This window comes from Cygnus olor, chromosome 1, assembly GCF_009769625.2.
Source record: "Cygnus olor isolate bCygOlo1 chromosome 1, bCygOlo1.pri.v2, whole genome shotgun sequence".
Taxonomy (NCBI): Eukaryota; Metazoa; Chordata; class Aves; order Anseriformes; family Anatidae; genus Cygnus; species Cygnus olor.
The window spans coordinates 104,171,792-104,187,091 of NC_049169.1; positions in this window are offsets into that span (position 1 = coordinate 104,171,792).

Sequence of the window (15,300 nt, forward strand, 5' to 3'; positions counted from 1 at the left end):
CCCATGTGGAGCCTGCTGTCAAGCAGCACCCCCAGATCCCTTCTGAGCTGCTCTCCAGACACTCACCTCCCAGTCAGTGCCTGTGTCCAGCATTACTCCATCTCAGACATTTCCCTTTGAATATCTGCCATTGATGATTGTCCAATGCAGCAATGTACCTAGATCCGTCTGCAAGGCCTCTCATTCCCCCAGGGAGTCAGCAGCACCTCCTCGTTTAGTGTCATCAGTAGACTTGTCAAGGATGAATTCCACTCCTGCTTCCAGATGAGCGGTAGAAACATTGAACTGGACTGGCCCTAGAAATTGAGCCCTGGAGAGCACTGCTAGTGACTGGCTGCCACCCAGATGTAGCCCCATTCACTACAGCCCCTTGAGCTCTACCATTCAGCCAGTTCATCAAACGTTATAGCACAAACCTGTTCATCTCACAGTTGGACAATTTGTCCAGAAGGATGCTGTGAGAGATGGTATCAAAGGCCTTACTAAAATCCACAAAGATTACATCCACTGCCTTCCCTTTGCCCGCTAAGGTGATCTTATTGTAGGAGGATATCAAATTAGTAAGACAGGAGTTTCCCTTTGTGACCCCATGTTAACTATGCCTGAAAAAAGCTTTGTTCTTTAAATGCCTTTCAATAGCACCTAGGATATCTTCTCCATAAATTTTCCAAGTGCCTTCAGGTGGAACTGGAAGGCTACAAGGTAACATGATTGCTAAAATCTGTGGCTATGTGAAGTAGGTATCTGAAGAAGTTCCTCAAGTATGTCATTCCAAGGAAGTAAACAAACTAATGACTTTGATTAGGAGAGGAATGTAAATCAGCCATTTAGTACAAGCTGCAGAAGGGAAGACTGTAGAGCAGCACATAGCCAGGCTGTCAGGGAGTGCTGACTACAGCTGCAGTATCTCTGGATGCTGTGCTCATGAAAGAGTCAGCTTAGGTCTGGGGTGAAAGGCCCCTCGTGCTACTATTCAGCATGTCAGTGTGAAGAGATTCTGGATCAAGTTATGAAACACACAAGCATTCTAATCTATTTTAGCCAAAAGCATGAGACCTCTTTGGTCGGCACAGCACTGTCGTCTTCTGTCCTGTCCTGATGTATTAAGGTACTGACTGTTGCCACAGTCAAAGGGAGACTCTGTTCAGTTTGTTGGTGTCTCTTAATTAGCTTCTCTTATATTTTATATGCTGTGTTTTTGGGATCTTCTGGCTTTTTTCCATGTCTTAGACCATTTTTTTCCCTTTGGTTACATGCCATTTTAAAGTGTGATAAAGTTTCTGGGAAATAAGTCGCTCATGTTTTTTTCTTTTATATCTTGACTTTTGCTTGACTTTGCTTGACTTTGAAGATCCGTGAGAAGGCCTAATATGGACTGGAAGCTTGATCTTCTCTCTGGAGCCCAAGAGTGCTAGTCCATTGCATCCTCACAGCTGGAAGCTCTGCAGAACAGAGTATTCCTTCCCTATCTGCACCTATTGATGGACAGGATACAGCAGGCCAAGCTATGTGGAGAACCACAGATGCCCACGAATCTATAGGATCACTCTGCTGCTGTCTCTAGAGCAAGGTAAAACAAGTGAATGGTGAATTCTTTATGTAGTACTACAAGGCCTCGCTGTGACACTGTAGGAGCAGCCTGTGAAAGAGGATCCTGTGCTAATCTTCTTCAGCTGGGGCACCCCAGAGCAGCCTGATCTGATGCTCAAAGTCTGCTACCCTGTGAGGGGGGTACAGATAACCATGGGAGGTCAGTAGACTGCAGATCACTTCTCCTCCATATCCCCAGAGCTAATCTGATTTTCTTGCCTTTTTTTTTTTTTTTTTTTGAAAGAAAAAAATGAAAAATCAAAACTAGGGGTATAAAAGTTCAGGAAAGGAAACCCTAGGCAAGCAAACCTGCTGCCTTTTGCTTCTGATAGCATCTGGCAATGAGTCACAGGAATAAGGTAATCCCCAAAAGAAACTGTAAGAGCCACCATTAGGAGAACCTGTGACCTGGAGTGGCACACATGAGAGGCTCAGCTTCTACTGGGTCTGCTCCTCGTAAATATTGCACAGTATCTGAGAAAAGAAATACATTTAAGTAAGTGCTCAAGTAAACAAGCAGCTAGGGTGAGCAGTTGTTTGCAAAGCAGCTGCCAAAACACAGGCACAACCTCATTTGGCTGAGTTTTGTGGCTACCTTAAGGGAAAATGGTTCCCTGGAGGCTCACTACCATTCTCTGAGGTGACAGAGTGGTTTTCCTGGGCATGTCTGACCTCAGCTTTACTGGTGGCTTGCCTTTCTATTGCACTCCTGCTGAGAAATCAGAATAGGATTTCTTCCCCTGCAGCTCTCTTAGTGGGAGATAGTTATTTCTAACACACCACCATGGCCATCTGAAATGGCTCCCCCTTCTATCAGTGTCTTCTTATCTAGTGACAAAGTGAAACCTGGCCCATGGTAATCTGTGGGTAAATCACAGGTTTAGCAGAAGTGCCAGGATTTTAACATGTGGGAGTCTGCAGTCCACGTGTGTCTGTTCTGACTGCTCCAAGCCCCATGATATTCCACCAACTTCAGTTGCCTCAGCCTCTTCCATATTCTTTGCTGGCCATACCAAGGTAAATAAGTCAGGTAACTCCAAGCCCATCTCTGGTTAGCCTCCAGCAAGGTTACTGGTGCAGTTTTGGCCACCGTAGGGCTTCAGTTTTATTAAACAAATATGACAGAATGGTACTAAAAATTACAATTGCAGTGGTCCAAAAGGGAGTTCTAAAATCCTGCAGAAACCTCATGCTTTAGTCTAATGTTTGGGCATGCAAAATAAGGTGGGCTTGATGTCCAGCTTCTTGCATCATGAACAATCAAGAATCTGGGGCAATTTTTTAAAATAATCCATTTATTACAATGATTTCTCAGCCTTCCCAGGTCTGTCTCTATGCCAGTTCAGCAAGGATGTGCTCATTAAACTCGTTTTTGTCTTAAGGAGCATTGGCACTGGAGAACAAGCAGGGTGTGCGTGGAGGGAGGGGACTGTGGGAGAAGAGAGATGGATCCATGCCACTTCAGTAAGTTGCTTATATCAGGGGTTGGGCAGGGGTGGAAAGTGAAGGAATTTCCAGATGGTATCTGCTTATATTTGTTAAAATTCTGCCATTTACTATCTTCTCCCTTCACTGAGGTACCAGTGCAAGAAAGAGGGAATCAGAGAGGAAGCTCTTTTTCATTGCAGAATACTGCAAAGAATTTGCTATGTCCTTGAAGGAACCCCACATTTTGTAGCTGACCCTGAGCTTCTTTAGAATCAGAAAAGTTTTTTTTTTTTTTTTTTTTTTTTTTTTTCCCTTAGCTCTAGTCCTATTTTTAGAGCTTGCTGTTTTCTCAGGGGCTTCACGGTCTATTTTTAAAACACTTTGCAGGCTGCCAAACCATTGTTACATTCTCTAGGGTGAGATCTACATGATGCCTGTAGTAAACCTGTCCAGAATTTGCAATAGGTATTTTTTAAAAAAGCAGGAAAAGCATTACTGACTGTGAAAAATGTTTTTGCAAATACAGCCCCACTATGAACTGGTTTATTTTCACAAAGCATCCTTTTGCTTGTCTCATGACTTTCCCCTTTTCTGAACAACCATTGGTCTGACCGTCAAATTGCACACTGCTGCATGAACCTGATCTGTACATTATTAGATCATCCAGAGTGAAGGTAAATCATGTTTAATGTTTTTATAAAGCTATTTTTCTTGCCTTTTATATTGGTAATGGTTTAAACAGCTTTGTTGTTTAGAAGAGTTTGAAGGGCTTAATATAATAAAAAGTAAATATTTTTTAAAAAAGTATCAAATATTAGTAATAATCATCATAATCATCCTCTTTTTTTTTTTTTTTTTTTTTGGGGGGGGACATTTCTCAAATGAGTCCAGGATAATCACAGATTCTTTTTACCTGGGGGGGGGGGGGAAGAAAAAAGAAAGAAGAAAGAAAGAAAGAAAGAAAGAAAGAAGAAAGAAAGAAGAAAGAAAGAAAGAAGAAAGAAAGAAAGAAAGAAAGAAGAAAGAGAAAAAAAGAAAGAAGAGAAAGAAAGAAAGAAAGAAAGAAAGAAAGAAGAGAAAGAAGAGAAAGAAAAAGAAAAAAGAAAGAGAAAGAAAGAAAAAGAAAGAAGAAGAGAAAGAAAGAAGAAAGAAAAAAAGGAAAGGAAGAAAGGAAAAAGAGAAAGAAAAAGAAGAGAAAGAAAAAGAAAAAAGAAAGAAAAGAAAGAAGAAAGAAAGAAAGAAGAAAGAAAGAAGAAAGAAAAGAAAGAAAGAAGAAGAAAAGAAGAAAGGAAGAAAGGAAAGAGAAAGAAAGAAGAAAGAAGAGAAAGAAAAGAAAAGAAAGAGAAGAAAGAAAGAAAGAAAGAAAGAAAGAAAAGAAAGAAAGAGAAAAAAAGAAAGAAAAAAAGAAAGAAAGAGAAAGAAAGAAAAAAGAAAGAAAGAAGAAAAAGAAAAAAGAAAAAGAAAAAAAAAAAAAGAAAGAAAGAAAGAAAGAAAAAGAAAAAGAAGAAAGAGAAAAAGAAAGAAAGAAGAAAGGAAGAAAGAAGAAAGAAGAAGAAAGAAGAAAGAAAGAAGAAAGAAAGAAGAAAGAAAGAGAAAAATAATAAAGAAAGAAAAAGTCAGGAACAGTTATGTAAAGATGAGGGAGCAGATGTACTGCTGGTGTAAGCTGGCACTGCTACACCAATGTCAGTCAAAATAGTTGATATAACGGAACGTTTGTCTGCAAGGGAAGCTAGTGTCAGAGTTACCAGTGAGTTACTATGGCTTCATACGCCACAACACATGAGCTTAACACAGTGTCTGCTCATGTCATGCTCTGACCCACTCACAAATATGAGGGGCAGTGTCTATAGTAAATCCCTTTCATGGATGCTTAAGCCAAACTTTCTTCTACACTGCCTACTGTGGACTAATATTGCCAAAGAGGACAGTTCCTGCTCTTCAACCCATGTGTATGTGTTCCTTGCGCTGTAATAGCTCAGCTGTGCCTTTGAGCCCTGAGTTTACAGGCCACAAATATGTTAAGATATGTCAGCAACATTTGATATCATAAACTTGAGCCCACGGTACGTACAGTGGGTTCTGGACACAGAAATAATATACAGTACACAAGAATGGCTTTACTATTTGGACAGTCCTGGTAGCTCTGGGTCCATTCCCTGAACCATGAACCATTCAGGAGCTTCACAAGCTGGTGGTTTTCATTTCAGTTATTAACCACCAATTAATTTCTCTTCCATGAGTTTGTTTAGCTGCCTGCTGAGCCCTCATAAGATTACTTATCCACAAGATTCTGCAGCAAGGTTTCCCACAACTCAGCTCTCCTATGCGAAGAGTCACCTCCTCGTGTCTGAACCTGCCCCTCAGTTTGTTGCCTCCTCACTCATAATTTAACTTCACTGGATTGCTTGAAGGCTCTGAATTGCTTAGCATTCAGTCTTGGTTCGTGAAAGGCCTACTTTATCAGGAGACCTGTGATCTTTTGTGAACATAACCTGAGACTTTTGTTTGTAACCAAACCTGATGAGGTTTGCTTTAGGTTTGGAATTTGTTACAGATGTCTTACACGTCTCATAATCCCACTGGACAAATAATTATTTGGAAACCCCCAAGAGAACTGCCTGAAATGGTATGTAAGCCCCTGCTCCTGCCTGACTTCAAGTTATTTTGGCAATGGCTCCCGAACATGCAGAGAAGCTACCAATTCTGGTTAGTGCTCTTGGCAGCTGAGTTGATCGCCTGGTTTTCAGGGTACACCTGCCATACCAGATGGCTATGAGGTTAGCAGGAATATAGCAGTTAGCAGCTATATTATATATTAGTTAGCAGCTATATTATATATTATTTAGCAGTTAGCAGCTGCACGTAAACCAGGCTGTCTTTCCTCTGAGGGAATGGCAATCAAGAGCACACTCGCATGCCTGCCCCCATCTGCATGCTGACGTCCCAGCACTAAGCGGTGACCGAGGAGTGAAGGAAACAGCCTGTCTGTCACACTCCAACTGCTCTGCGCTGCGTTACCCCCAAGTCTGCACCAGCTCAGCAGGCCTGTTGGCTCCATCTGCACTACTGAACAGTGGAGGTTGTTTGATGAATAGATGAACCTACTCTACTCATACCAGAATAGAGCTGGAATGGTGCAGAGCCTCAGTCTGGGAGATGTACTTTTCGGTACCTTTCATGACCTGTGTCTATTCAGCAGCCCTAGATTGCTGTTGCACTTACACAGCAAGACACATATTAGCAGTTTGTAGCATTGCTTTTCTAAGTAGTGGTTCGTCGGGGGCTTAAAGTCTCATGGAATTCGAAGGGTTGGGGCAGGATGGAGAGGAATAATTAACTCTTTCCTGGAAAACAATATGATGTTAGAAGTTGGTGTTGCAGTGAAGATGGCTGAACAGAGAACAGGCTGTAAACTTGCAAACAGTTTCTGCTGAAGTATCTATGTGTAAGAGCCAAGCATCTCCACCACATCCTGAAGCAGATGTGGAGGATGCTTTGCCAGAGCCTGTGATGACTCGGCAAAGACACCAGCAGGTAATGAGATGTGAGCTGCCAGCTCCTTGACTTCTTTCTTTGCTCCTAGAGTAGCTGCATCAATTTTTATCTCTAAACATTCCTGCTACATGAAAGAAAACCACAACAGTGGTACCAGCTCTGAGTCATGGCAGTGTATTTACATGCTCCTGTATTTAAGAGTAAAACTGTTGGAGTTTGGTACACATAATGCAGCAGCTGATAAGAGAAGTAGTGGTAGTAGTAAGCTATTTAGATAAGGGAAAGGGAGGTAGTATTTGCTGTCAGTAAGTACTTGACACCTTGCAGTACTTGGCACCTTGCAACCCCAAATGAGGTTGGCCCGGGCTTATTCTTAAGGTACTGGATTTCCTGCAAGTTAAATTCCTTTCCTAAGACTTGTAGGACATATCAGCGTTGTCTGCCCAATGGGAGACAAACAAGGTTTAGATAATAAAGTGCTCTTTTCTGTGGATCTTTTCTTATCACTATCACATCCGTTAAGCGATATGACTCATATCTCACCTCTGTTTGTCCTTTTCACCTCAGTGCGGTTGCGCAGTTAATGATGGCTGACATGGATCCATGCAGTATTGGATCATCCAGCAGGACTAGTGGGGTCTGGAACAAGATATGGGTGTTTACCATGTTTCTGCTGAACTCTTGGTAGCACATATGGCTAGCTGGTAGATGGTAGTTGCAGGAAGAAGGACAGTACCATGCTCTGACGCAAGACTTATTGCGAGCAAGTTAATCTCCTACACTTCAGGGAGAATTTGAATGTGCATAGTGAGTTAATATGCTTTTGATGTGTGTCTGTGACATTTTTGGTCTGGCACCAGGAATCCTAAAAACAAATTTGCATTGTCTCCACACAGGGCCTAGCCTCTTCTGATATACTTCTCTTATGCCTGTAGTGTAACAGGTATGTACCAGAGGTGTGTTTGAAGTGCAGGTGGAAACCTGTGAGGCATCTCTTGGTTTGTAATGCCCTGGGGTTTGAGAGTCTCTTTCTGGACCATGCAAATGTGCCAGCACGGGGAGTAGATGTAGGTCCATCCTTAAGACAGGGCACTGGCATGGCTATTTCTCTTCAGCAGTTACTTTCTCCCCCCAAAGAAACCATCCCTGTCACACTACTAGCACTCTGCCTGATTAGTCCCAGTTTCTAGTCTCTCTTTGGCAGACATCTGCTCAAAGCCCAGAAACTCATTTTCTCCCCTGAAGTATGAGAGAGAAACCTTTCATTCAGCTTTTAACCGAGCTCTTTGTTCAGGGCTGCATGCAGAAAACCTCTGCTTGTCAGACTGCAGTTTCTGTGTTAGTGCTCTGCAGAGCCCTTGCAGGTGTTTCAGGGGAATTGGCTAGCTTCTATGTAATGGGTTACCTCTTTGCTTCCAGCTGCTAGAGAGCACGGAAGGAAGCTAAAAATACGTTTCAGCGGACACCTAATGTCACTTTTCCACATGAAGGGTTTGTGTGCCACAGGGGTGTTATGCAATTGCACTGGGGAGGGGACATAGGCTTTAGTTTTATGAATAGAAGTGGAGGTGCCCAAGAGAAAATCTCTCTGTGAAAACGCTGTGGAGCCCCAGTGTTTTGATGTCTGTGTTGCAAATGCATGCAGCAAAATACTCACAGATTTAGACCAACCAATCATGTGTGGATGTTGTTTTTGGAAAGCACAGCACAGAAATATGGCACATGCAGCACATGTGAATTGGGAAAGTGCAATCTATTTTTGGAGTCTGTTTGCATATGTGCTGAGTCAAGGTTTGCACAAAGAGCAAGCCTACACCTAACATCTCTTAAATCTGCTTTAGTGAGTTTGTTGGCTTTCAAGAAATTTGTGGGTCCCACAAAATCCCTTCTCCCTCTGATTTTATTACTATCTCAGCATTGCAGGGGGATTAATTAGAAAATTAAAAGAAATAAATAAATTAGTGAAGAATGGGAGGTAGAAAAAAAGTGAAACAACCCTGTGTTAATGGGAGATGGTTTCTGCAAAACTAATAGCTATGTATGTGCCAAAATGCCGTAAAAGCATTAAAAATATGGAAAGGGAAGAAATAGATCTGAAAATGTGGGAAATTCACATCTTATTCTATCTTTGCTAAAGCTTACCCTATTTAGGGAGCAACCCCTAGAGAAAACAGTAATCAGAGAAAGAAACTGGAACATCATTGCATGAATTGCAGCCAACCGTAGCTTTATTGGCATGGAAGAAAATCCTCTAGGTTATCAGAACTCTCAGGCTGCAGGGCAAAGGAATGCTGCCCGAGGATAAAGGACTATCTAGCTGGTGTTGGTCTCAGTGGATGGACTCTAGTCTGCAGGACACTACCTTTTGCAGACTGCCTGCCAGAGCAGAACAGCTGCTCACAAATGGTTTAAACTAAAATACAGGTACCTATTTGGTTTTTTCCCAGCAAAGGATTATTTTTTTATCCACTATTTCCTAGAGGCAAACACTTCAAATAGTGGAGACAATTAGGCTGTCCCAGATGGCTGTTGTCATTAGGGGGACTTTAATATCTTGTCTTCTGTCCTGCCACACCTTTGAGATCACTGTACTCCAGCTCTACAGTCTGCTTGTAGGAAGCAGTAGCACAAGTCTGCATGGGAAACAGGAGTGGTGCTGAGTGGGAGGCTCTGTCTGATCGTGTTTGGCACTGGAGAACCTTCTTTACATGGGCAGATAGTGATAGGACAAAGGGGAATGGTTTTAAACTGAAAGAGGGAAGATTTAGATTAGATGTTAGGAGGAAATTCTTCACTCAGAGGGCAGTGAAGCACTGGAACAGGTTGTCCAGAGAAGCTGTGGATGCTCCATCCCTGGAGGTGTTCAAGGTCAGGTTGGATGGGGCCCTGGGCAACCTGGTCTAGTGGGAAGTGTCACTGCTGATGGCTTGTTGGAGCTAAATGGTCTTTAAGTTCCTTTCCAACCCAAGCCATTCTATGATTCTGTGACTTTATGATTCTTGGTCCTCTGTGCATGGAAATGGGGTTGCAGGCATGGACAACATGGTGCTGGCACACCAGCAAGAACACCAGTAAGACTGGAGAGCTGCCATGTGGCTGGGAAGAGTCCAGAGAAGGAAATATTCTGCAACAGAAGTTAATCATAGCCCACAAAGTTCAGGCTGCATCATCACTGTCACTGAGACCTGGGTAAAGCACAACATAGTGAGGCTGAGTGAGCACATCATGCCGAGGCTGTCCCCTTGGGCATCCTGCCTTACAGCACGCAGGTGAGTACAAAGTGAGGGAAAGGGCATTGAATAACCAGAGGTGGACTTCGTTTGCCCGTTTCTGCTTTCCAGCTAGTCTCCTAGCTTGGAGTGTAGCTGTGGTATGAGACCACAAAGCAACCCTCTGAAGACCTGCTCTGCTCTGTGGAGGTGCACATGACATACTTGTAGCTCACTGGAGCTGTTCCTACTGTTCAAGGAAAAGCAGACTGGACTGTGGAGAAGAAACAAGATGGGTTTCAGTTCAAGTGAAAATTGGAAGGTAAGTGGAGTCAGACAGCATTCACAACTTCCACTCGTACAACTCTGAGGGGGAGGAGAATGTGTTCTTATGCTAAACAAGATGGGAAGGACAGCAAGAGTGATCTGAGGATTGGCTTGTTGGTGCAGGTCCAGATGAGGTCAAAAGAAGAAACATCCTATACCCTTGATGTCAAAAGCAGCCCTTCAGATTTTGTACGGATGTTATAAAGCCCTTGTCCTGGTGAGGTCAGCTGCAGAGATTGACCTGAGTGCAATCTAGTGATCTAAAAGCAAAAATGACTGTTAAATTCTAGCCAAATGACCATGTCACACTGCAGCAGATACTCTGCTCAGTTCAGTCAGGAAAAGCAGAGAAGGAGCCCATGTTGATAAGGTAGATCTCCATTGCCTAGATGTTAGTTTCCTGAAGTCCAAGTCTAGGGATGTGCAGATGCATGGTCTGACATCAGACGTGAACAACTCAGCTAAGCCCCACTGAAATCTACACCATTGCAGATCCTGAAGAGTTTTTGTGTTCCCAAAATGGGGGCAGAAAATGTAAATGCTTCTGTTGCCTTCTACATGAAAGGTGATGATCTCTATCTACCAGAAGCAAGTAGAAGCATGGTTTTATACATTCCCCAAAACACCATCTGAGGTTACAGGTGTAAACAGGTTTGACTAATATCCTGTTGTGTTTTCTCTCTAGTGATGCTGAATCACACTGCAGGCTGCCTTTCAGAGGTTAACAGTGTTTTCTGAAGCCTAGTGGTTCCAGTACATGTTCAGCTCTAGGACCGCTGCTTAATATGCCCAGCATATTGTCTCTAGAACTGTCTATGCATGTCTATCCAGACACTGCAGCAGATGTGGGGAAAGACATCAGCTCTGGTTTCCTACTCCTATAGCACGAATGGCACTGCTAATGTGCATCTTCTTACAGGCTGCTGGAAGTTCATGAGGAGCTTCGGCAGAGTAATGAGGACGAGACTTGGATTGCAGGCTACAGTGGAAAAAGGAGCAGCAGTAACTTGTCAGAGAGCTAGCATCCCTCTCACACTGATAATACCATGCCATGCAGCAGGATACAAAGAAAAGGTGGGATTGACGTAGATTTCTGCAGGGGGTAAAGGCCAAGACACCATTGACTCAATTTTTAAATTTGTTTCCTATGTCAACATAGAAGCTACAAATACCTATAAAAAGGGTAAGACAGCAAGAAGCATGCCTAGCAGGGCACCTCCTATGTGTGCTCTCCTGGTGTCTTTAATCCTGATGGAGCTAGACCCACAAGGTCTTTTCTGTTCACTTTTCTGCCTAGGAATATGTGGTTAGGAAGAGTTATTTAAAATGACATGCATTGCGTTATTCTTCTTGTTATCAGAGAAAATAAAAAGTCACCCACTTCATAGAGGCAGGAAAAGAACTGTTTGAAATACACATTAGATTGAGGATCTCAAGCTCTAGTTTTGAAGGCAAACCTGAGTTTAAAAGCAGAATGTCTTAAAACAAGAATAAAAAAATGCAAATGTTGAAGTAATTTCCAAATTTGGAAGATGCATGCCAGATAAACAGATGTCAACATAACAATGCCCATAAAACAAAGCAAATCAGAACTCCCTCCATTTCTCAGTGTACACTAGTAAAAGTTTGAACACGCATCTGAAGTCTGTGGAAAGGCAGAAGAAATTATGCAGGTCTCCACTTTCAAGCAGTTCTACTAGTAAACCTTTTTCATTTTTGCTCCCCATTTTAGTGACTTTGACACCATATTGTCCTTTGTAACTAAGCAGCACTTTTCCAGATTTCACTTTTGACTGCTTTCTGATTAAAACCACTGAGGTTTCAAACCTTCCTTTTTGCAACCCTAGATCCTCAGCTCTACAGCCTAGGTTGACTCTCAGCATAACTTGGAACTGCTGGAAGTCTGAGTGGTCGTCTCATTCAATACTCAGCTCATGTCCAGGAACTTTGATGAACCCAACCTGAAGTTCGTGCTTGTAATCAGATCTAAACAGGGCTCAGTTTTGCCTGGGTTTTACTTTTGCATAAGAAGGTTTCCACCTTCCTTCCTGTCTTCACCTTGACCAGGCAGTGGAACATTGAACTATATCCTCATGTATCATCAGTAACTTCTCAGGTTGTATACCCAGCCTGCATGTCTTGATGAGCAACCTACCCATTTGTGCTTCATTCTTATAAAACTTGGTTATTCTGGTTAGTGTTCCCTGCAGCTGACGTGGTCGGCTCTGTTTGAGGAATGACTCTCTGCCCAGATGGTAGCAAGCCTAACAAGGAATCTTTTCAGAGCTATGTACAAATTATGCCATCTCCTCTTGGACGGATTAGAGTCAACAACACCATAACTGCAAACCCACACACCCACCTCTGCAAACTAGCATTCCAGAACTATGCAGGAAAACAGAATGCCTGCCTGACCCACACAAATCTGCTGTGCTAACAAGCCTCATAAGCTGTAAGCAGAATTAGAAATAATAGATTATTAGCTTAATTCACATAACTTTTCTTGTTCATAGCATAAGTGGCCATTTTTCACTGGAGAAACTGAGGTACAGCAAATTGAAATGCTTTTTAGAAATCAGAAATAAAGCCAGGAACAGAACTTTGGGCAGTGAATGCACCATGTTACAGAAGTGATGATTTTAGTGTTAATTCAGTATTTTACATATTACTTTGCAAAAATAATGTGCACAAATACTTGTGTTTGCATCCTCTCTATTCCCAGATTGTCTTAACTGCTTGACCTCTTGTGTCTGAATAAGTATGCCATATTCTCCTCAGACTCACAAATAGGTGACTATTAATAAATTGCTATTTAAAATCACAGTTATGTTAGCTTGCATAGATCAGATAAATAAATTGCATAGGCTGTTCTGTTTCTGGATTGCTGAATGTCTTAGACACTAGATGGTCTGGAGGAAATAGTCTCATCAATACATATAAAATGGACTTCCTTTAGATACTGTGAAAGACAATATCCTATAACTTTGGGTGACAGAACTTGTGAGACTACGTCCACTGTGTGGCACCTGTGTCTGCAGGTGGCCCATTAAATACCTCTATGGTTAAGGGCAATAGAGCTGAGTCTTTGTATAGGCATGGACTCAGCAAATAGAGAGCATTTGAAGCACATCAGGAGCGCTGTCGACTTCATTAAGACTACGTGCATGTTTAAACGGCTGCTTGAGAGGCCTGTTGGATCAAGCTTTATATATCTAATAAAGAGCCTAAAGGTTGAGGTTCATCTCTGAACATAACTTTATTGGTTTAAGCCATCCATCACGTTGAAATAATGCTGCTGTTGAGTAGGAGATATGACTATTTTTATGGCTATGTGCAATTTTTCCCCTCTCAAGAAAGTGCCTTCTGAATGATAAATGTGCATGTAACCTCCTTCCCTGGGTCTGAAGGAGCCGAGCAGCCTGGCCCCATGTGATGCCTTTTCCCTGTTTACATAAGTAGTATTGATGGAGTGGTGGAAACAGCAGGGCTGTAAACTGGTAATGATCAGCCTGCAGATGCCCTTTTGCAAGCAGCACACCAGCAGGCTGATGCAGAACAGGAACTTCTTGTTTACACAGCTCACCATCTGCATCGCAGTGGCACAGTCCTCCCATCCCTGTGTACAAACTGGAATGCTGCCCCCATGAGCAGCACAGCACACCCGGTTAACTCGTTGTAGCCTTGTGAGAGTCTAGTCTTCTCATTCTAATACTAATTTTTCTCCCTTGGGAGAGCTGCTGTTATCTGGACTTGTGTGATATGGTTGAAACCATTTAATGCTAGAAAGATCAAGGAAATGAAGCAATAAATGGAAATGCAGCCCTCATTACATTTGGTAACTGTTACTGAGTTTCATTATTAAATGTTTTATGAGTCCTGTTGGTCTTTGCTAGACCCTACCTGAGGAGTAGCCATTATTTAAAACAAAAATAAAATATTTTTTTCCTTAGGTAGTGTGTGCAGGAATGAGTCATGGTCACTTGTTGTAGTCAAATATGCAATCATCAGAGGATTAAACCTTGCCACAAACAATAACAGGGCTCAATTAAACACTACAGCCTCCACGGACTTAATCATAGCCAGGTGCCATGTTAAACATGGCTTGCCCCTCTCTGCAGTTACAAAAGTGATGTTTGTAATTGTTTCAGTGAAGATATCTTCATAAGGTAGTATGCTAATGCTGCAGTTTTCCTAGCAAAGGCTAATGTGATCCTCTAACGGTTTCACACTGAAACTTCATCTACAAGATGGAAAGGAGCATGAAGCAGTATCTCTGGATGATGCTATGATTTCTCTAGATGCTGATTTTTTTAAGTCTGCAGTGAAAGAAAGTATTGCAAAGGAGTAGATGCATGATGCGTAATATATTAGCTGTACAGGAACTTCTTCAGCTTGGGCTCACTTATTTGTTTGCTAGGTGGGAGTTCTGAAGTTTGCCTGCTATTAGACCAGATGAAACACAATATTATTTATTCATTTTAGGCAGAGACAGATCTAAAATATCCACAAACGTCTACTTGGAGGCAAGTATGGCATCTGATAGTTCCCTCAGCATAACTCTCCCCAGTTCCTGTACCCATCCTGCACTCATATGACGCTGGAAAGCAGGGGAATAGTCAAGTCACTAGGTCTTCCCTGATATGTTGGTGATTGTCTCTTTTGTTACACAGTTTCTCTCCCATCCTTAAAAGGAATCCAAGGCTTAGCCTTTGCCCAGGTGGGGCTTGCTAAACTTTTGTTCTCCTCATGACCCATCCATTGTAATCTCTGTTCTTCTGTGAAGTTGGGCCTGACAAAAAAAAAAAAAAACTTTGTTTTTTTCTGCTTGGTTTTCATGTTTTTCTCCTCCTTGAAAAACAGATATTTTTTCTGCCTCCTTATCTGGCTGAAATATTTTTCCCTTACACCTGCTTTTGAAGACCAAAAATGCTCCAGTATTCCCGTGTCTTTAAATGAAGCAAAGATCTGTCTTCTTTTTGAAAGATTCTACCCTTTCAACTCCCCTTTTACAAATGAAGGCGTCTTTTCAAGTGTAAAACAAGCAGTTCTTTTTCTCTGTACTGATGACTAGTTTTATATCAGGATTCCTCCCAGAGAGGATTGCCAAAATATTCAGGAGAGTGGCCCCACTTTCTAGAGGTTTACATCCTCCTTTTAGAGGCAGTGATTTTCTGTGCATTGTCCTTAGCTTGACAGTTTGTTGGAGAAAACAAGGCACTAGCGCCAAAGAGTACTTTTGTCAGCACCC